The sequence below is a fragment of the Seriola aureovittata genome, chromosome 1 (assembly GCF_021018895.1).
Source record: "Seriola aureovittata isolate HTS-2021-v1 ecotype China chromosome 1, ASM2101889v1, whole genome shotgun sequence".
Lineage (NCBI taxonomy): Eukaryota > Metazoa > Chordata > Actinopteri > Carangiformes > Carangidae > Seriola > Seriola aureovittata.
In genome coordinates this window covers 8,787,764-8,811,182 of record NC_079364.1, presented here as the reverse complement: position 1 = coordinate 8,811,182, position 23,419 = coordinate 8,787,764, and the positions used below count along the sequence as shown (strand labels likewise).

Below are 23,419 nucleotides of genomic sequence, written 5' to 3'. Positions count from 1 at the left end.
TCAGCGTTGGTGGTTGTGCTGTAAATGTAGCAGCTGCTGGGGCTGATTGCATTCAAGTCTGCCGCTCTGCACTTTACCTGGCGCCGTAGCCTATCAATGCAGAGGGCGAGGGAATAAAAGGGGGCCGTGTCCCTCGTCCTCTCACTTCCTGGCTCGAAAGCCCTCCCGCTTCCCGGCCTTCCGCTTCCTCCTTTGCACTCGAGACGGGTAGGTGCACGGCTGCATTGTTTGCAGGTTGTTTCTTTTAGTTATTAGCCTCTGCATTGAACTGTTTAACTTTGTGTGCGTAGTGGTCCATTGTGGTTGTTAAGGATTCTCGTTCAAACTCCACTTCAGTACAGCTTCCATCATTGCTTTATTTTTCCATAACCGACCGCTGGAACACACAAGCGTGAACAAAAACTTTTCCCGGGGTAAGCTACACATGTCATATCCGGGATCGGACAATAAACATCTTTCAAAATAAAAGTACTGTGCATAACACAATGAGTAAAGGTGCTTTCTTTTACATTGCTTAACACCCCCATTCGCCTTTAACTTAATGGCTTTCCTGAGAACATAACATTTTATGTACCAAACATGTCTTTGACAAACCTTTTCAGTTTAGTAGCTGGTTTTGTCATTACATCAGCAAGCATTTGCTCAGTAGGACAATACTCCAGATGTATCTTGCCACTGTTTACCACCTCCCTGATGAAGTGATACTTGATGTCTATGTGCTTACATCTTTGCCCGTTTACAGGGTTCTTGGCAAGTGCAATAGTACCTTGGTTGTCTACGTACACTTTTGTTTGTCTATACTGGTACTTGTCCATTCCTTTTAGTAGCTGTCTCAAATATATACATTCCTGTATAGCTGATCCTAAGGCAATGTATTCTGCTTCACATGTAGAAAGTGCAACCGTTGGTTGATGTCTAGATTTCCATGAAATTAGAGAGCTTCCTTCACTTAGACTGACACAATAACCTGAGATACTACGCCTGTCTGCCCTCTCTGATGCCCAGTCTGCATCACTGTACACTTTCAAACCTAGTTTACTTGTGTCATTTCTTTTGAAGCATAGACCTTGTTCTGCTGTACCTTTAAGGTACCTAAACACATGTTTTACAGTGCTCCAGTGTTCTTCAGTTGGATCATCAAAATGCTGTGAGTTTACTGACCACAAAACCTATGTCTGGTCTAGTGCATGTGGACAAATATATTAAACTTCCCACTGCCTCTCTGTACTTTCTTGAATTTGTCATTTTTCCAGCATTTTCTGAGTAGTCAAGTTTTGGTTCACATGGGGTCTCTCTTGCCCTACAGTCTTCCATTTCAAATCTTTTCAGTATTTTGTTCACATATCTTTTCTGTGACATAACAACTTGACCCTCTGTTTGTTCAAAGTCTATTCCCAGAAAATGTCTGAGTCTCCCCATATCTTTCATTTTGAACTTTTCAGTTAGCATTGTTTTCACATTTGTTAATACACTTTCATTGCTAGCTGCTATTATCAGATCATCAACCCATATAATGAGGATTACCTTTTCATCATGTTTTTCTTTTGTATACACACAATGATCAGCAGGGTTCTGTGTGAAATCATTTCTGATCAAACATGCATGTAACATAGCATTCCAGTTTCTTCCGGACTGCTTGAGACCATAGAGAGACTTATGCAGTTTACACACTTGTTTTTCACCTGTGTCTGACCATGTCTCATAACCCTCTGGTTGTTCAAAGTCAATAGGTGCATGTAAATATGCTGTCTTAACGTCCATCTGATGCAGCACCAGATTCTCCTGCGCTGCTTTCTGCATGATCACCCTCACACTGGTCATATCAGCAGTGGGTGAAAATGTCTCTTTGTAATCAGTTCCTTGTTTTTGACTGTAGCCTTTTGCTACGCATCTTGCTTTGTACTTTTCTGATCCATCAGTGTCACTCTTGAGTGCATACACCCATTTGCCCCCCACTGCTCGTTTGCCTGGTGGAAGATGGGTGAGGCTGAATGTTTCATTCTCCTCCAGTGACTGCATCTCCTCATTCATAGCGCTGATCCACTGCCTTGAGTTGGTTGAAGCAATGGCATCCTGGTAAGTCTGAGGAATGTCACACACTGCTCTGTAACAGAAGTCAATACATGTTTGTAATTTGTCTACCTTTTCTTCCGTTTCAAAGTCCTGTACGTAAGTTGGTTTCTTTCTTTCCCTCTTTGGGTTCCTCCTTGTTCTCTCAGCGTCGTCTTCTTGCTGAGGCACTTCAGTCTGTTTTGGAGCAGTCTCAGAAACATCACTATCATTATCATGACTTGATGCATTATCTTTGTTTTCATCAACCATTTCTCCATCGTCATGACTTTTTGGCTGTACACCTCCATCACAATACTCAATGTGTGCTTCTGATGTTTGTGTCTCTTTTCATTTGCTGTTTTGGTTGTGAATTTCACTAACCTGTGCTTTTGGACTTTTTCTGTGTCTTGATAGTACACCAGATAAGCTGGGCTGTTTTTATCATATCCTATAAAAACACCTTGCTGGCACCTGGAATCTAACTTCCCTTTCTCTTGTTTGTAGGCAAAACGGATGGACCCGAACTTCTGCAGTTTGGAAACATCCGGTTTCACACCTGTAAACATCTCATGGAATTTTTCTTGTGCGTCTGCTGTAGCACCTGTTTCTTACATAAGCAGCTGTCTGTACAGCATAGTTCCATAGTTTATCTGGTAATTTACTCTCTAAGAGTAAACACCTGCCCATGTCATAGAGAGTTCGCCAACCTCTCTCTGCTGTGCCATTTTGGTGTGGCGAATAGGGCGCAGATTTTTCATGCCTTATCCTATTCTTGGTCAACAGTTCTTGGAAGTCTTTAGTTGTAAACTCAGTGCCGTTGTCTGAACGGACGCACTTGACTTCACCATAAGGTGCTATGTCTGCCAAGAATATTTCTGTGGCATGAACTGCATCACTTTTGGCTTTAAGGAAGTACACAAACATGGTACCTGAGTAGTCATCTGTAAAAGATTGAGCATATCTGTGTCCCTCTATGCTCGGGGTTCGCATTGGACCTGCTAGATCAGTGTGGATTAGCTGTAAGGATTTTTTAGCTTTTCTGTCTGGCTCTCTATTTCTACTCTGTGTGAATTTTCCTTTTGTACACACTTCACATATCTGTGTTGGTCTGACCACACTCCCCTTTATCACCATGCCTTTTACAACACCTTGTAATTTTTGTACATCTTCATAGTTGCAATGACCCATAATCTCATGCCAGGTTTGTATGTCGTGGGATACTTTACATTTATCAACATTATGTTCAACAGTTGATAAATAATACAAATTGCCACTCATGAATGTTAAACCTGCTGCCATCTTTTGTGATCATGTGACTGTTCTCTTTCTTGAAGGTGACTGTTGCTCCTCCATTTGCTGCTCTCGCCACTGAGAAGATGTCCTGGGGGTACGATGGCATGTAGAGTGCTTGCCGAAGCTGTGCTCTGTGTTGTCCAGGAGATGAATCACAGCTGTCCCTCTGCGTTGAGCGATTCCGTTGCACTTGGTCCCATCTGCCAGCTCGACTGCGTGGGTCTCTGGCTTAAATGTGTCGTCGAAGCTCACAAACTTGCTCACATCGTTCACGATGTGAGAGGTTGCTCCTCCATCCACCATGATGCCTTTCAGCTTTATATTATCTGCTGGTCTCTCAGTCTTTGTATGCCTCGCCATGAAGAGATGGTCGTCATCACCTTCTTGCTCTTTCTCTGCAACTTTTCTGGCACCATCTTGTTCCCCCTTTTTCTTGCACAAGGATTCTTTGTGTGTTGCTTCTACAGTAACTGCACCACACTTTTCGTGTGCATTGTCTTGCTTTGTGCCCTTTTATTCCACACCTGTAGCATGTCACACTTACATCTTCATGTCTTTTGTTATTAAAGTGTGTATTCATATTTTGCTTGTTATGCTTTATGTGTGTTTTCATTACATTGTCCGTTGATTCAGCTGTTTCCATCTTTTCAGCTTCTTCATAGATTCTCAGCCTCCTTTTAAAGTCTGTGAATGTAACTTGGTCTTCATTTTGTGTTACATGGTCAGCTAGGGGCTTGAACATGTCCGGTAGCCCGCCAAGTATCATGGCTATCATTAGTCCATCACTCATGGTTTCACCTGCATTTCTCAAAGCTGTGATAATATTTTCCGTTCTTATAATATAGTCTGTGACACTTTCGTTGTCTGCCATCCGTAGCTTGGTCAACGATGTGTATAAACTTATTATTCTTGGCTTGCTTTTTCCCGAATAATGTTCTTTCAATATCTTCAGTGCCTCCCTGCCATTATCGGCAGCGTCATGTCTGATTAGCGATAGGCTTTTATCATCTATCAGCCTTATCAGTTCAACATAGCAGTCAGCATTCTTCCGTCTGTCTAGAGCTAACTGCTCTTCATCATCATCCCTGGGCTCATGCAAAATAGTCTCTTTCAGGTTTAAGCTGTGTAGGTGACCAAGAAATCTCGTTTCCCAAAGGTCATACTTATCTTCTGTTCCGTCAAAAAATAGTTGCGGCATTAGCATCCCTGCCGCTCTTTTGTTCGTCATTTTGCGGCAGTCTTTTCTTCTGCTAGCCTTCTAGGTTTTAGCTCTTAGCCCTGGCGTTCGCGTCATGCGTCGCGATACTCCTCATAACTTTGCCCGGTACTTATCTTCAAGTCGGCTCTCATTAGCTGCTAGCGGTGTCCGAGGATGCCTTGGCCCATAACCTGTTAAGGATTTTCGTTCAAACTCCACTTCAGTACAGCTTCCATCATTGCTTTATTTTTCCATAACCGACCGCTGGAACACACAAGCGTGAACAAAAACGTTTCCCGGGGTAAGCTACACATCGGACAATAAACATCTTTCAAAATAAAAGTACTGTGCATAACACAATGAGTAAAGGCGCTTTCTTTTACATTGCTTAACAGTGGTTAAGGGGATGGTTGCGATTCTCCCTGTTTGCCATAGCCATTAAGAGGACAAGGTATGGACACCTTAGCAATTATGTTCAGTTCCAACTATAGCCGTTAGCCAAGGTGCTAAACACCTCACCTGTCCATTTTTTATAGCTGATCCCGAACGCACCACAGACGCTCCAGTCAAATACGGAGCGGTGCCGAACCTCCTCGGAACGGTTCCTGCTGTTCGGGGCCTGTGGCTAACGGTGGATATTAAGTACAGGAACACTACTGCTTTGCCGACCCGCAGTTTGTGGTGGCTGGGTGCTGTGGATGGCTCTGTTGCCCCGCTAAATAGACTGTCGGTTGTGCATCTTTTCTGCTTCGCTTGCTTTTTGCTTCGCTTGCTGCCGCTGCTACGGTGACGGTTTTCTGCAGGTTGCTGCTCGCTCCCCCCGGTCGCCGGTGTCCGGCTCCCCTTCTGGGCGGCGGGCTTAGCGAGAGCTGCTCCGTCAGGTGTGTGTGTGTGTGTGTGTGTGTGTGTGTGTGTGTGTGTGTGCGTGTGCGTGTGCGCGCGCGCGGTTGTGTTTGTGAAGGGATGAATGGTCATATTCACTGACTGGCTGTGTGAGCGTGTGCAGGGGTTAGATGGGACCAGGTATTTTTATGTTTTCTTTGAATGTATTGTTTTGAGTTAATTGGTTGGTCATTTATCATTTAGTTTATTTTTATTGAATGATTGTGTCCATTGGTTACTTTGTTTGTTTGCTAAGTTGTCGTTAAGCTAATGGTCTAATTGTTTTCTTGTTTCATTGAGTTTCAGTCCTAGACTGTTATTATTGTTTGTTTTTGGACAATTGTTAGTTTACATTTTTATAAGGGATTTGTGTTTATGTATCTTGTGTTTAATTGTGTTCTCCCTTCCCTCCATAGTTGCTGCGAGCTGACGGTGGTGGCGGTGTCCTGGGTGGTGCTTCCTCATCGTGTGCTGTGATTCTGGATTTGGTTGTTTTGCACTTCACGTGTGTGTGTGTGTGTGTGTGTGTGTGTGTGTGTGTGTGTGTGTGTCACGTGAGAGTGGGGTGCCTTTTCTTTGTTTTGGACTCCCTCCCCCCACATTGTCCTTCACCGTTGGTAAGCCTCAGCTACTGGAGTAGGGGGTTAATTATTAGTTCTGTCGTGAACTACCCTTTTTAACTTGTGCGACCAACTTCCAATAAACGTGTTAATTATTTTTGCTACCGTGAACCACGTCTCCTGCCCTTCCTTGTATTACTTACCTGTGTGCCTTCCTTCATAGTTATATTTATTTACAATTCCCTGGGTGCAATTCCCAGGGTGGCGTTGTTGGTTTCTTTGTTTCAAATTTCATAAGTGTAGTATAATATTTTGAGCCCTCGCATCGCCACATAAAGGTGCAATATAAGATGTAGGGGTGAGCGGATCGATTTAAATATCGATAGTATCGATACTAACGTTGGTATTGGGTATTGATCGATACTTGTTTGATGAGATCGATTCTTAAGTTTCAGTTTATCTTCTGTAGAACTCCAGGCATTTACAGAGTGACCGACTGGCCGTACAACACTGCTCTTCTCTCTCTTCACTCATGCTCAATTAGCCCTTCCCCTTTCCTCCGCTCCCCGGCCTCCACTGCTACACTCACTCACTGCCTGTGGCTTTTTATTTGCCTGAAAACTTTGTCCTGTGTTTTATTATCATCATAAACATGATTAATTAAAGGAAAACCTACAAAATAATTAAATAATCATGAAAATTCAAGTTTTCATTCAAATTTGCATATTGATGATGCATTCACTTAATAAATTATGATACATTGCTCCCCCCTACACAAAAGTACATGGTAGTAGTAAAAAGTATCGGTATCGGCAATACTGGCCCTGTATTTACTTGGTATTGGATCGATACCAAATTTTGCAGTATCGCACAGCCCTAATAAGATGTGGCCAGGACTTTAGTTTAAAATGTTCAAAAAATGAATCAACACTATCAGCAGTGTCTAAAGGAGACGCAGTGATGTCATGATCTCCCTGACCTGTCCCCTGTTGTAATACCACTTTGTGACACTAGACGCTGTGTGAGTCAGTGGCGCGTCAAGTGTTCCCTCAGTCCCACGAAGAAGAACAACTTCCGGCAGCACTTGAAGTTAGCATCACAGAAACACAGGAATGGCTGAACCTCCTAAATGGCGATATGTATCTGTATCCCGCAGGACCGCTCCCGACAAGAAACCACGTTCAACGGCGAAGAAAAGAAGCAACACGAGTAACTCTCGATGTGGTTTTCCACCGCCGGAGACAGCTCCTGAGAGTAAAGAGATGCAGTTTGATGCTGAGCTCGCAACGTTCCTGTTAGCCCGGTGAGTAGCATCATTGTTGGCTTTTTAGCTAAAAGTATAATCAGTGCAACGACTGACAAACCGTAGCGACAAACATTTCAGGTGGTGATATTGATGTTGTCGACAGACGTTTTAGCGGTTACTAGAATTGTCTCTTGCTGTCGGCTGTTGTACAGCTAGTGACGTCAGTAACTTTAGGCTCATTTTGTAACTGATGACTGTAACTTGAGATTGTATGGACCCAGTAGACCGAGTGAATACTAGAGATCGACCGATATGGTTTTTTCAGGGCCGATACCGATACCGATTATTAGTAGTCAAGGAGGCCGATAACCGATATTTGGAGCCGATATTTATTTGCAATAAAAGGGAAAATATTGGTGTGAAAATTTTGAATAATGGAAAAATTCCACTTAACTTTGTTCAAATGCCTTTAATCATATGTTTATTTAACAGCTTTTCAGATTTGCAACATGTTAAAGTTTTTTTTTTCTTAGACAATAGATATCTTTGTTTTAAAATTCTAACAAAAAATGCAGGGAGCTCCCAGGCTCAGCAGCATGTCTTATAAAGTTAAATGAAAACTTAAACAAATAAATAGCTCACTAAAGTTTTCTACAGTAAATAAAGTTTTCCAAAATTTCAATATAACTGAAATGTTAATCTTTCACTTATCTGTGTTTTATTATCATCATAAACATGATTAATTAAAGGAAAACCTACAAAATAATTAAATAATCATGAAAATTCAAGTTTTCATTCAAATTTGCATATTGATGATGCATTCACTTAATAAATTATGATACATTGCTCCCCCCTACACAAAAGTACATGGTAGTAGTAAAAAGTATCGGTATCGGCAATACTGGCCCTGTATTTACTTGGTATTGGATCGATACCAAATTTTGCAGTATCGCACAGCCCTAATAAGATGTGGCCAGGACTTTAGTTTAAAATGTTCAAAAAATGAATCAACACTATCAGCAGTGTCTAAAGGAGACGCAGTGATGTCATGATCTCCCTGACCTGTCCCCTGTTGTAATACCACTTTGTGACACTAGACGCTGTGTGAGTCAGTGGCGCGTCAAGTGTTCCCTCAGTCCCACGAAGAAGAACAACTTCCGGCAGCACTTGAAGTTAGCATCACAGAAACACAGGAATGGCTGAACCTCCTAAATGGCGATATGTATCTGTATCCCGCAGGACCGCTCCCGACAAGAAACCACGTTCAACGGCGAAGAAAAGAAGCAACACGAGTAACTCTCGATGTGGTTTTCCACCGCCGGAGACAGCTCCTGAGAGTAAAGAGATGCAGTTTGATGCTGAGCTCGCAACGTTCCTGTTAGCCCGGTGAGTAGCATCATTGTTGGCTTTTTAGCTAAAAGTATAATCAGTGCAACGACTGACAAACCGTAGCGACAAACATTTCAGGTGGTGATATTGATGTTGTCGACAGACGTTTTAGCGGTTACTAGAATTGTCTCTTGCTGTCGGCTGTTGTACAGCTAGTGACGTCAGTAACTTTAGGCTCATTTTGTAACTGATGACTGTAACTTGAGATTGTATGGACCCAGTAGACCGAGTGAATACACGTCGATACACGTGTATTTACTTTTGCATATTCATATCTATCCTCACAATTTAATATCTATCTACAAAACAGACCTAACATGTTTGAATGTAAAGAACTTGTATGAGCTAAATGAATTGTCCTATCACATGTTTGTCTTTATCAGGACCAGAATTCCAGTGTAATCATCACCAATGTTGGACCAGCACCTGCCTTTCCTTCTGCATCTGGCCTCATCAATCAACAACCACATTACAGTAACACCTTGAGGTATTATCCCTGCACATAACAGATATTGTCTATACTGTGATCTTTTGCACATCCCCTAATCAATACCTTTTGCACAGCTTGCCCAGCAGGAGTTTTGTCATTCTAGAACACTTTTGTATATGGTTGCGTAGTATCGTTTTCATTGTTTATTTTATTTTTTTTAAATCTATTTATATTTAAGTATTGCAGTATTAACTTTTTTATTTATTTCTTAAGAATACGTTAATTTAATACTACACCAAGCCAAATATCTTGTAAGTGAAAACCTACCTGACAATAAACCTTATTTTCTGAGTCTGCTTTTGTGGTGATGTCGTCATCCCTTCCTCATGCTGCTATAGCCTGCCCATGTGTCCTGCAGTATCCCCTTGCCTTCATAAATCTACAAGTGTATGGAGGTTACAAGTAGACTTCAGATCCTATTTTTACACCAGAATTTAAATTCTACTTGTTACCTCAGTGTCACACACTTTTGAATTTTGAGCACCAAATTTCAGTTTTGTGCTTTGCATGTGTTCAGACATTGACAGAAGCTCTAACTCTTCCAGTGTCTTTGTGTTGCCTCAACACTGTGTGTGTGTGTGTGTGTGTGTGTGTGTGTGTGTGTGTGTGTGTGTGTGTGTGTGTGTGTGTGTGTGTGTGTGTGTATATATATATATATATATATATATATATACGTACTCGGACTCTGAATTATCCACAGGTTTGAATGTGTGTGTGATTGTGTGTTGTTGTGTGTTAAACCATTTTCCTGCTTTCCTTCCAGTGCATGCTGGGATACAGTGAAGGAAGAAGATTTACATATCTGTGGTTTAAAGTACCAAAAATCATCTCAATATAGTTTTACATATCTCTCACACCTCTGTCTGGAGCTCTGGCAAGAACAGGGCGTCTTGTGTTGGCCTCCGAGCCTCTCTTCTGATTGGCTGACTGGACATCGTAAATGATGGAATAGGCGAATACAAACTTCTTACCTTTCATCAAATTCTTTTTAATTGCGCAGGTTTCAGGTAAAGTCAAGGTGTTTAGTCCTGATATGACTCGTGAATTGGTACAGGGAGGGGGTGTATCATTGTCATCATTAGTAGAGTAGAGTAATAGAGTATGAGTGGAAGGTGGTTGAGTGTTTGTGCACTGTTCAAACTGACTTGGACTCCCCCTTTTAAGTCTTTTGAAAAACAGGTCTAGCCCATCAGCCTTGCAGTTGTTTTACTTCACCTTTAACTGTAATTTACAGTTTAGCTAACTAGTTTTAGCTAGTTTGTAACCACTGTCAACTAGCTGATAATGGGCCCTTTGATTTCCAGTGTTGGCTTATGATTTCATTACCAATATAAAATGTCATGTATGGTCGTATGTTGCTAAACTATGTTGCTCTGTCATGAGCAGTGAGACAATGGATTAGTTGTTGTACAGATACTTGACCCCATAGAGTGTATTTAATTTTATGAGTCTTTTGTGTAGCTGTTATGGTTTGGTCTTTTACCTTTTTGATATTAGCTTCTATAAGAGACATCCCCATTGTTTTTAATTCGCGTGCACGCGCGCGCACACACACACACTTGAACAAGTAATGAGTGAATGTGTTTATACCAGAAATGCTTAATCAGTTAAGCAACTGTTAATCATTTTAAACAGATAAGTCAGATTAATATCACTGTCGCGGTGTCTTGCCTTCAAGAAAAGCAAACTCAGATAAATGATGTTTGGAACAGATGGTAGAAATGCAGTCAGATACATCAGTGTTACCTTACCCAGACCCTCCACCCTCTGCTCATTCATTTCACTTCTGGGATCATGCAGGTGATGATGCATGTCTGACGCTGCTTTCCGGAAGCTGTAGAGACTGTGCAGTAACTGGAAAAACATGTTTTTACTAAAGTAGAAAAAGTTGACAGTCGACTCTGAAGACATAACATTTTCCTCCGCAGATATTTCACTTGATTAAAGATCTTTTATTTTAATATCACAACAAAGAATACATTTATGAATAGATTTTACTGAAATACAACATTGTTCAGCTCCCTACTCGTACAAAACTACATTACTGATCCTTATTCGTAATCATTGTTCTTCACTCTCAAAACAACAGTGGTAGAACATTTTCAACTAATCTCATTGTAACACCATGTTTTCAATATGTAACAAGTATTATCATGATTAGAAGCTGCACAAGACTCCTTGTGTGCCTTATACTAGTGGCCCCAAAAAGGGCAGTGACATATGTGCAGGAAGTTTGGTACACTGGTTAAAGCTGGCTGGGCGAATCTACAGTCTAGTAAAGTGTGTGACAGTCTGTGGGACAGTGTGTTGCTTCCACATTTAGTGATTTATTCTGGTATAATTGAATAATTAACAGAGAAATCTTAACTGGTGCTGTGTATGTAATGCACTTTAAAATTCAGTCTCAGAATATGTTGTACAGAAAGTATTGTACCGTTTTATTATAACAGCAAAAGCATTATTTTTTTTTTCAAACTACTGGAAATCTAGTTGTATTTTTCTCTTAGAAACATTACAACATTACTTTCAAATGTTCTTCTCATGAACTGGGTTCAGCAGTCTGAAGCTCTTTGTGGCTTCTCTCTGGTCCTGGAGGAACCTAAAATGATGAAGACCACATACTTGTAGATGTATGAAATTTTTGCAGTGAATGTGTGATGTCTGACAAAGTTAATTTCTGCTTCAGCATTAAGAACAAAAACATTTCTTCCTCTCAGCAAAGACGTGAGTGATTATTGCACATGCAATTTTATAAAAATCATTTCTTTGTCACGTCTTTAAATACTCTCTGTACTATGACATATTGAAACGCCAGCAGGATGCAGTTCTGCATTTATTTTGGTAATTTAAAAAAAAAAAGGCAGAAGCTCAAAATGAGATCTTTTTTCACATTCCTGCATCTTTGGGTTTTTCAATAGCTAATGTGTCTCTTGTGGAGAAAAAGCTTGGATTGTTGTCTGTCAAATTGTTGCTGTACTTTCCAGCTCACTGCATGATGTGTCTGTCCTCCTCCTTTCTGGAAAAAAGGAAATCTTCCCTGAAAAGTCTTGTGATAATAATTACCCAAGTGCTGTGATAGGAACTTTTATTTCACATATAAAATGTGACATTAGTGACGTCACTTTGCAAGAATCAGCCTTTATTTTCAGTGTGATATCAGAGCTCACTCCTTGTGTTTCTTATTCTATCTGTCATGTCTAATTTGTCTTGTCTATTAATGTGATTGTTTTTTTTTTTCTTTCACTTTTATTCTGTTTCTCCAGCGCATGAAACTCTATGTTCAATAAGGAAGAAGCTTTTGAATCATTAGTGACAATTCCAGTCTGGCTGCACAGTATGTGATCAAGAAGTTGTGTAGAGTGAGTTGAAATTTAAGATCCAGGAATAAATAAATCACTGTGACTACTGTTCTCCCTCTCTTGTTCACTACAACTTCTCATTGTTATCCTTTTTTCTCTTCTCCTCCCTCCCTCTGTTTATTTCAGACTTACCGTCTACAGCAGTGAGCAGGGCTTCTTCTTGACCTTGGTGGGCTGGGGGCAGAGCACGGCGCGGATGGCCTCATCAAACACAGTCTTCAGACCACCCTGGGTCAAAGCCGAGCACTCCAGGTACTTCACTGCGTCTAAAGACACAGAATAACACACATCGATAAACCGACACATAGAAATAAAGGCTAAGTCGGGGAAGTAGGCTGAAGTAAACAAGATGCCATTGTTAACAACAAAACTAACTGCAGGTCACTGCAACTTTCGTCTGTCAGAGAGGACGATTGATGACCATGATCTGAAAGTCAATAACAACTCAACCAACATCAAAAGGCAAACCCAGTGTGTGAAACAACCTCATTCATCTATACACACAGAGTGGTTGATTATCACTTGCTCAGCAATTAAGCACCACTTTGTTTCAAGCCTCCACCAGCCAGTAAGGCTACGGTCCGCTGTCATACAAGACCTGAGAGTCAGTCACCCATGAGTGTCACTGACCTATCTCCTTTGCCAGAGCCAGGCCCTGAGGATAGGTGGTTGGTGCAAGCTTTTTTTCCTTCAGCTTCTCGATGGTCTCCTTCTCGTCCCTCAGATCCAGCTTGGGGCCAGACTGGGGCCCATCAGGATGATGGGCGTGGAGGGGCAGTGGTGGGGAACCTCCGGGTACCACTGGTAGAGGACAAGCAAAGACAAACCAAATGAATGAAGAGAGAGGGAGGAAGACACAAAGTGAAGGTACGTGTCTGAGATGAGGAAAATGACAAGGGCTGAAGGGAGACGAGAGGAGAAAGTTTTATTAAACTGTCATGAAATAAGTCTTGAAATTCAAATGAAAGGCTGAAATGAGAAGAATATATGGTCGTGGTTGGGTGTAGGCTCCATGCTTGTGTTTTTTTTCAATCAAGCCATCCAGGTTTCAGGCACAAACTTTCAAATAATTTCAATCCTGTACTGACAGTCTCAACGCTCTTATCACCTCCTCCCACTTCTACAAATTCTCTTACCGTTTCCTTTTACTCTCTCTCACCCAGGCTCCCACTATTTACCTTTTTTTCTCCACTCTCCTTTGCTTCTGCCTTTCCCTCTTAAAGTCTTCCTCTTGCCCTCTCACTCCTCTCCTTCCTCTCTCCATCCATTTTCTTCAGCATGGAAATGAAAGATCCTATCTGCTTGAGGAATTAAGTAGATTCTGTTTGCACCCACAGACCGGTGACAATTGTAGTTTCTTTGAATGACAAATCCAACCTACGTAATGAAGTAGTTTCCTCACAAGCCAGCCAGTTGACATGTGGGGATTATGGGTAATACCTGATGAATCATACTGCTGCTTTTTTGAGTCAGTTTTTATTTTTAACCGTCTTACCGTGTATGGCTTCAATTTTGAACCGCTATGTGCTGCAAATTCATGAGGTTTCAAGTGACTTAAAATTTAGACCTACCCCAAAACACAAAATAGTCTTACTAAGTAAACACACACGCAATATTCCACTGTGAAGCTACACTTACAGTAAGTAGTGTGTGGTGGTTGTGAGGTAGCCCAGTGAGGAAGACAGTGATAAAAAGCCAAGCAGGATGGTTTGTGTCATTTAGTGTCGCAGTCACGAGATAAAAAATCTAATTTCCTTTTAATTCCATGAAACGGTTGTTGAGCACTACACTAATCTTCCTGCTCTTTGTCTCCAGTTGATTGTGCGTCTTGTAATATAGCACAGATTGAATAATGTCTGATTAGTGATGGATGGACGTTGAGTGAACAGGATGCTGGTCAATCTATTCTCCACTGTGTCATTACGCTTTGATTTGCTCCACATTCAGCTGCTCGGGAGCCTTGCCGTCAAAAACTAACGAGCTTTCTGAAACTGATGAAGGAAGGAATGTGAAGTCAGACCAGGGCTAAAAGGTTGAGCATCATTAGAGGCTTGTCCTTGGACAAAAATCTCAAAAATTTAAATGATTATAACCAATCAGTATTTGTTTAAATGATTGTAGTCGTGACCACACGTGCAAAATAAATTAAAGTTTCATTATCTTAACATACATACAGGTAATGTGGTAATTTGTTGTGCTTAAGCTCAAATACAGCTTTGTTTTCTGGGTGTAAATGTATAACGTTAGCCCTCTTTCCACTGTAGAAGTTTCTCTACCTTTTCGTCACCTGGGCTTCCTTTTTAATTTCCCTCCATGCCAACATTTTACGAAGAACCACTTGTTTTTAGCATCACATCAGTATCATGTTACAGTGGAGACAGTGACAAGTAATTTAATAAGATGCAACTAAGAGGCAGGTTATTAGTTTTGGGCTCCAAAAGATAATTGAAATCAGTTATTTTAAAGGAGCACTTCTATCAAACAGTAACGGTACCTGTGAAGTAAATTTACCTATAATATACCCATGGTATAACAAAATAAAAATAGAATATAATAAATTGTGCATCTCTTTATAGACACTCTTAATAGATGTGGTGATGGTGACACCTTTTTCCTCCTCCTCATTCTTCACCAGTCAAACTAAAGACGTTGAATGTTGAGGAATATCATAGAAGAGACATAATCAATGTCACACATGCAGGAACAATATCTGGCATGTTGATTGTTTCTTGCTCTTCTTTTCATTCAGCCATTTCTATTTTAGGACTACTTTATTTAATAAAGGGAAATATACAGTATATAAGTGGGGGCTATCGATTCCAGTGACATATAAAATAATAATTCACCTTTAGAGACGAGACTCACCTTAGCTCTGACGTTCTCGTAGGACGCCGGGCTCACCAGGGAGAAACAGATGAGGAAAACATCCTGGATGAAGATAAACAACGGGAAGAGGGAAAGATTAAATAGATTGTACCACACCAGCTCAGTCACTATGTCTGCAAGGATATATAGGAAATAGAAAATATATATTAAGTAACTCGTGGAGATGTCCACTTTGCTCTACCTGTGTGTGATTTTGTTGAAACAAGTATTTGATTTAAAATGGGCCAAAATGTTCAGGCTGATTCGACCAAAATAAAATCTTATACCAACATGCGCTTACTTGGTTTTCCCTGCACTTTCAGCCACTTCTTATGTGGTTATGTCTGTTATTACGTGACCATGATTCCATACTTTGGTCACAGAATAACAAATAAACCATCTCCATGACAACTGAGCAAAACAGTGCCAAAGAAGGCCACAAGTGGGGGCTGAAAGCGCTGGTTAAATCAAGTAAATGAGCCATGTGTCACTGAATTACAGAATTAACTCAATTTTTCAAATTAAATACTCATCAAGCTAAAACTCTCTTTTCTCCTTTGGTCTCATGCAGGAACTTCTCACACTAAATAGCCTCTATAATGTTGGATATTGAAATAATAAGCCAGTCACAATAACAAAGGTTTTATATGTGTATTCTGATACTATACTACTGCTACTACTATACAATACTACTGATTCTGATACTAAAACACTATAAAGTCATCAGCATTTGTAGGAATTTATATCTACATATTACGTGTTTTCCCACATTAATCAGCTTCCTCAGTAACAGTTCTTCTCTTTTCTGTTCCTGTCTTCTAATTTAATGAGATGTAGCACAATCACTCTGCAGTGTTGTATATAGATCTGAAACGTTCTTGACTCCCAGTGTGAAACCCAGTGGGACACAAATTGTATTTTATTTTAACAATTTTTCCTTCGTGTTAGTGATAGTATACCGTCTGTGGGTAGGAGAGTGGGCGGAGCCTGTCCTAGTCTTCCTGTCCAGCTGTATCCCAAAGGCACAGGTTGACTGGCTTGCTGTCGACCATCACATTAGCTGAGTAGTTGTCAAATCTGCGGGGAGTAAGAAGGTCAGCGATCAACCAGTCAATCAGTTGGTGAGTCATTTGTGCCAAGGTAGAGTCTCATGATGAGACATTTATTGGAAAGGAGAGAAAACACAACTTATTAAAAACTGACCATTTCTTACCTTCACATTGAGAACAGTTAGACACCTTCCCCTGTTAAAACACCAGTGTTTCAGGAAACCACTACAATGCTGTAGATTATAACGTTTAAGCAGCACTGCCCCCGTGTGGTCACACTGAAACACTGCAGTCTCATTTATGAGCTCTGTGTGTTGCTTTCCTAACTTCATGTAAAGAGCAGTGACTGCAGGTACAGACTCTGTCACCTTATTGATTACGTCACTTTTCTCTTATGCAACTTTGATGAACACACTTTTTTTTTTTTTTAGCAGCATCCTGTAACATTGTCATGTATTTGCATCTCACACCTTCACTTAGTGAAAAACAGCAGTTTTAGGCTCTTTCTTCTCTTTAACAGTATCCAGTCTGGTTTACAGATGATTTTAAGATTTCACTGATTACATATCAATTACTTTAAGGGCTGACTTCCAGTTATATTCCTAAGTCCCTGATAAATACTTAAGGTGGCATCTCTATCACCTCTCACCTGAGTTCTATTTTCTTGGTTATGATATGTCAACAATATTCATTCTCATTCTCTTTTACCTTCCTGTATTTCATTTAATGAAATTGTTGCACTTTAAATTGCCACTTGTAGTTCTGAATTGTTTGTGTTTATTTTCCCATGTGTAGCCTCTTGTAACTTTTTTTTAAAGGGTGCTTTATAGACTAAGTCTATAACTGTATTTATTCCTATAATTATCTAATGTTGACTAGCAAAGTAAACACCGGGTCAGTGCCTTGCTCGTGGGCACAGCAACATTAAATGTTGAAGAAGAGGAGAGTGAGTGAGTTTTTAACTGGCAAGCTTTTAGAAAGAAGTGTGTTTTCATAACCTGTAGGCTGCTGCCAGCCTGAACCTGTCAGCATTAACACCATCAGACATGTGCACATGTACTGCTACAGTGTGTGTGTGTGTGTGTGTGTGTGTGTGTGTGTGTGTGTGTTGTGTGTGTGTGTGTGTGTGTGTGTGTGTGTGTGTGTGTGTGTGTGTGTGTGTGTGTAATGTCGTACCGAAACTCTAATGTGTGAACATTCAGGCAGAAAGTTGGCATATTGCAATGCATAATGGTAAATTGCAAATGTGCAACTACATGTTTGTTTGCTTGTTCTTTTCATTTCTGTTATGTTTTTCATATATCTATATACAGAGAGGGAGAGGGAGCGAGGGAGCGAGCATGTGTTTGTGTGCATCATACTCACACAGTAGGAATATATTCCCGGGAAAGGCATGTTGTGTAGCTGATGAGAAGACATGTTTTTCCCACAGCTCTCACACAAGTAAAAACAGAGAGAGAGAGAGAGAGAGACATTATGAAAAGACAATAACAGCGTTTCAGGCAATAAAACTGGAAGTGAGAGAAAGATTAAAGGTGGGTGGGGCTTTATTTTTGTCCCACTTCCATACTACACTCTACATATGTACTGCATGCTAATGTTCATAGTGTACTTCTTTTCTCAAAACAAAGTCAATGTCCACTTGCAACCTCCTCCTCAAAAGTTGTGTGATGCTGTTGATACTGCACTGTATGTGCACATGCATTTCTCTGTGTGTGAAAGAGAGGGAGGGAAACATACTGAAGAGGGATGGGAGGGAAACCCACCAATACAGAACAATACGTCTTAATACAATGAGCTATAAATAAATAACCCAGAATATGTGTCTGTTACATGACCACTGATAAACAATGTCCTTCAGGACATAAAAAATTCAACATATGTGAATTTATGGACTTTCAAGGACTCACCCGAGCTCTGCTGTTTTGAAAAGCCAATGGCAGCAAGAAATATTTTACTAAGGAGACCTGACTGAGATAAACTTATCAAAACCCTACTGTTCAATCTTCAGTGGACAGTAAAATAAAAATACTCTGAGCACGGTGTACAGAAGACAGCAGAGCCAGGCAGCTATCACATTTTTAGTAAGATTAACAAAAAAAAAGGCTAAACTTACCTCTATCTGTCAAGTCTTTGGTGATGTTTCATCAGAAAAGCCTTGTTAGAGTCCAGCTGAGGGTAAATTTTTGGCTGAAGCGTTGCGTTGCAGAGCTGTGTGGACTCTGTGTGTGGACACACACACACACACACACACACACACACACACACACACACACACACTGACTCACACAGAAATGCAAGAAACAGGACAATACAGTAAATTAACTGGCTGTAATTAATTGGCTGGACTGCGTAGAGTCAATGTGAGAAATTGAGGTCGTCCTTGAAAACTGTTGTGGAACCGCTGTCAGAAAAAAAAAAAGACATCATCACGTACTAGTTTCAGCTCTTCTGCTCACTCTGCTCACATACAGTATTTTAATACAGCAAAGTTTCCAATAAAGCAATGAAACTGTTGTTGAAAATCACCAATCACATAAGACAAAGACTTTGCTGTGACTTCAGCTGTATGAAATGATCTCTCAGAGAGAAAGTCAGAAGTCAGAGAAGTCAGAAGTGGGACCCACATCAGTTTTCAACTAGTGTATTTCCTCAGAAAGTGACCGGGGCCTTTGTTTACCTCACCTGCAGAAGGTAACGCGTCTTTAGAGGCAAGTCGTTTGATATGATTATACCAGTGCTTTACTGTGAAGCCACGTTCAGTCCCTCCCATTTGCTGTGTTAAAGTCACAGTGAACATAAACCCTTTATTTCTTAACAGGGCTTTTATTACTGTGCTGCAGTAAGCATATTGTTGTTTAAAGTAGTGTATTTGCCTTAATGGAGGCAAGGCTCAGTAAACTACAAGTGCCACTCCCCTTCTCTGTAGCTCCTGAGTACCCGGGAAACCAGAATGGCAAGGTGACTACCTGTAGCAAGAGGTGTAGCCCTAAGGCCACATTTAATACCACACATGGTCCTGCCAAGTTCCAGGTTCATACACAGTCTTGTTTGAAAAAAGTCTAAATCTAGAGACAAACTGTTGGCACCAATTCATTTTGAAAGAGCATCAGCCAATGGGGAAACTCCAACTCAGAGTCTTTGCATTCGGCTGAACAATGGTGTAATAATGATCAGTTAGTCAGTCTGTCAGGACATTTGAGATTATAGGACCAAAAACAATATCAAGTTACAGCACGCTACAACGTGCAGCAAAACAAACCAAAATCATGAGATAAAAGAAAGAACCAATTCACAAAAATAAATTATCACCAAGACAAATAAAGTACAGTAAAAAACTCAAATAATGTCAGGACAGGCTTTCTGATCAATGTATGTATTAAGAGGGATTTTAAAAAATGTCACTCACTCAACCAGCCTGAATTTCTCAGGTAGGTTTTTCCAAAGCATCGAGACCCCGACTGCAAACGCTCTGTCCTCTTTAGTTTTTAACCCGTTCTCTGTACAGATAAAACATTTCTGCCTGAGGATCTCAAACTACATACTGGGTCATATGGTACTAAGAGATTAATCATGTAACTAGGAGAAAGGCCACGAAGGAACCTTAAAAGACCAATAAGACCTTCAAATCAATACTGGGAGCCAGTGTAAAGAAGCATAAACACAAGTGTGGTCATGCCTCTTGGTTCCTGTTAAAATCCTGGCAGCTCAGTCCTGCAGGGAACGACCCAGCGAGCCAGGGTCCAACAGGAAGGTACATCCTGTTTGAAAGAGAAGATTAAAACCACTAAATTTTGTTTCAGGCAGTTAAGGATTATTCAAGAGAGAAAATAGTGGATTATCCTGAGTCTGATTTCTGTCAAATTAGGTACAAGACTTACAATGACACACAGTAAAGATAGTATTCACTTTAATGTTCAGAACATAATGTCCCCTTTGAATTTACATTTATTTCAGATAAAACATGACCATGTTATTTTACCAAGTTTTATCTGTTAGTACTGCAGGAGGCAGTGAAGCTGAGCGCTTCTTCACGGGCAGAAGTCCCTTTGTAAAGACATTCAAGATAAGCAGATAGGGAACCTGACCTACAGTGAATGTAACTGACATGGACATCAGACTTGGAAATTTGTACTGATCTGAATGAATGGACCGTTGTGAGTTTGTAGCAAACATGGTAGTCCAACAGCATTATCACCTGAGTAAAGGAAAGCACATGAAGGCACCGTTCACTGGGATGTATTGTATAACCAATTTATAAACAAGACTTAGGAAAAAGAAAAATATCTTCCATCAAAAATACAACAACATGAACAACTGAATTGAGAGCCGGAAAGATGTTTTTAGGGTGCTTAGGAAACTTAAGTAATTAGTAAAACAACATACACCCTCGTAGGAGGGATAGCGCTCTCATTAATATCACATTTTTAGTGGTTAAATCCAGTTCAGTATTTACCTATTCAATTTCATTTGAGGTTTCAAAACAGGTAATGAATTACAGACACAACTGCCGTGCTAATTTACTGTTCTCTGCATTGAACCAGTTCTACATATGGGGCAATAAATAAAGAACCTCAGATGACTGTATGGTAATGCCCCACTACCCTTGTTTACTGGCAGTGAAATGCCACATAAGCCACTTTATTCTGTCCTTCAAAAAACTAAATGATGAAACGCTTTAGGTAGATTGCATGAAATAAAGGGTTAACAGGTTTTTCTTTTTGAAATGTTGTCTTTTCTATCCTTCTCCAGTTCTCCAGGACGACGATGTTCTCCACTGCGCAGATATGACAGATCGTTGACCGTAGCAGTATCGACGTAAAAGGATGTTTTCCAAATCAGCCGTATGAAAACTTTTTCTGTGGAAAAGGAGACGGGGTGGACGCAGCTGGAGTGAGTTGGCATGGCTTCTTACCTTTTACATATCTGATGTGTAGTCAGCCAATGTTTTGAACATTTTAATTTTTCTAAAAAATATTTCAATAATTAAGTAAAATTACAGTATATACAATAGATAATTAAGAATAATAATGTTTTCTTCCTCAGGGTGACTCTGGCAGTGCAGCTGTGGTGGGCACCAAAATGTATGGCGTCTATAAGGCGTCTAAAGACTTTGCATGTGTGGCTCCAGTTTTGTTCGTAAGAGTCTGTAAATACATTACCTGGATCAAGAACACTATTAAGTAGACTGAAACAACTAAACATTCATAATAAATAAATGATGAGAGTTCAGCTCTACAATGAACCTTGTGTGATTTGTGTGTCTTTAAATGTGAACTGTTTGTCAGTATAACCGTGTAAAATTGGATAGAAACATAAAAATTATTATGGGATTTTTGCATCGAGGAAACAGTGTGACATAAAAGCCACAGAACAGTTTTACAGAGCCTCTAGTCACCTGATACCTGCCACTACAGAGGCTTGTATCCAGTCTCACTTTCAAGAGCAGCCTCACACTTTTTTATTTGGTTTGCATTTTTATTGTTGATCTGTTTTCTGTGTTCAGGAGTATTTCATCCTTGGCCTCTTTACTTAAGGATTGTTCTTTTTTTTTTCTGTTTTTTAACTATTTGCCACTGCTTTGCAAAAAAAGAAGAAAACTAGAGGGCATTAAAAACACTGAACTGAGTGTGATCTGCCATCAAAGGGCAACGATAAAGAAGATTTCTCCTCACACATTTGTCTAAGATCTTTGTACATAGACTGTGTCCAAATTTAAGGGCTTGATCCCCAGGAGAATAAATCTATTTGATTCCTAAAAGACCAGTGATATCTACATCTCATAAGCATAAATTTAAAAGAAAGGAAAAAAGGGTAAAGGAGCGGCAGGAAAAAGCATGCGATAAAAGTATGAATGAGACGTCTTTAAGAGTTTAGGATTAGATATTGCTTGTGTGTTGAAATGATGTTGAATTTGTTATGTGTTTCACAAGCTTGTTGTGTGTCTTTAATTGTTGAATGATTTATCTCTGTGTGTGTGGAGTCGGACTCCGCAGTCACTGTGGCTGTGTTTGTATGTGTGTGTGTGTGTGTTTAAGGGTGTTGTTTAATGTTGACATTGTCCTGTCTGTGAGTGGAGAGTTGCAGTGAGTTAGGTGGTTTATGTTAATGTGATAGCTATTATATTGAATAGAATATATATAGGTTGTGATTAAGAGTGGGAGATTCAGTAAAATACAGGGAAAGATATTCTGTTTTTACTAATAAAAACTCATGAGCCTTTAGAAAGGACGTTTTCAGGATTGGTTAAAACATATGAGCCTTTTTGAAAGGGCGTTTTTATTTGGTTAAAGATTATGAGCTTTATGGAGGATACTTTTGAATTTGTAATAAAATATGAGCCTCTGACAGGGGACATTTTTAATTGGTTAAAGTATAAGCCTCCAGGAAAGACGTTTTGAAGAGAAGTGGAGAAATTATTAGGAATATTTGTAGGCGTATAAATGAGTATAGAATAACTTGATAAGTAATATAAGAGTGCTAGTTGTGGGTGATAATCCTATATTAGTGGATGATTTAAGGGGTTAATAGAGTGCATTTATTTGCAATTATGAGTTATACTCGCTGTAGTTAATTTAAAGTGAGGCTTGGCAACGGACTGACCAGTTAATGTATTTGAGTGGCTATTGGAGTATTGTTGTTGGAATTAAACTCTATTGAGAAGTTGTAAAGGCGTGTCTATTATCTGCGCGTGGATTGTCTGAATTAAAGCATTTGGGGATTGTTGGTCCCTTGTGGGATTTTGCTTACAGGAAATTTGGGGGAACTTTGCTTATCATTTCAGAGATTGTTTGTGTGGTCAGTTAACATCATATGTGGAGTGCTGCTGTGATTTTGCTACTATAATAGTAAGTTGTTGATCCTTTGAAGTTGGCAATTCTCTTTCATTCTTTTATTTTTACTGTGGCAACATAGTGGCATATAAATAAATAAACAAATTGATAGATAGGTTGATAAATAGATTGGTTGATTGATTGATTGATTGATAGATAGGTTGATAAATAGATTGGTTGATTGATTGATTGATAGATAGGTT

The 23,419-nt window shown here is 40.0% G+C and overlaps 1 long non-coding RNA gene and 1 pseudogene across 2 annotated transcripts; one reads left to right on the top strand and one right to left on the bottom strand.

Moving 5' to 3' along the window:
* Positions 1–7,987: 7,987 nt before the first annotated feature.
* On the top strand, positions 7,988–21,628 carry LOC130174306 (uncharacterized). 2 transcript variants are annotated; one of them, XR_008828580.1, is made up of 7 exons: positions 7,988–8,617; positions 9,004–9,107; positions 12,374–12,469; positions 12,596–12,721; positions 13,194–13,336; positions 21,136–21,276; positions 21,430–21,628. It is a non-coding gene; the product is annotated as an uncharacterized LOC130174306 (long non-coding RNA). The 2 variants fall into 2 exon arrangements; XR_008828586.1 differs by lacking the exon at positions 12,374–12,469.
* LOC130174238 (ras-related C3 botulinum toxin substrate 2-like) lies at positions 11,613–18,311 on the bottom strand (annotated as a pseudogene).
* Positions 21,629–23,419: the final 1,791 nt, after the last annotated feature.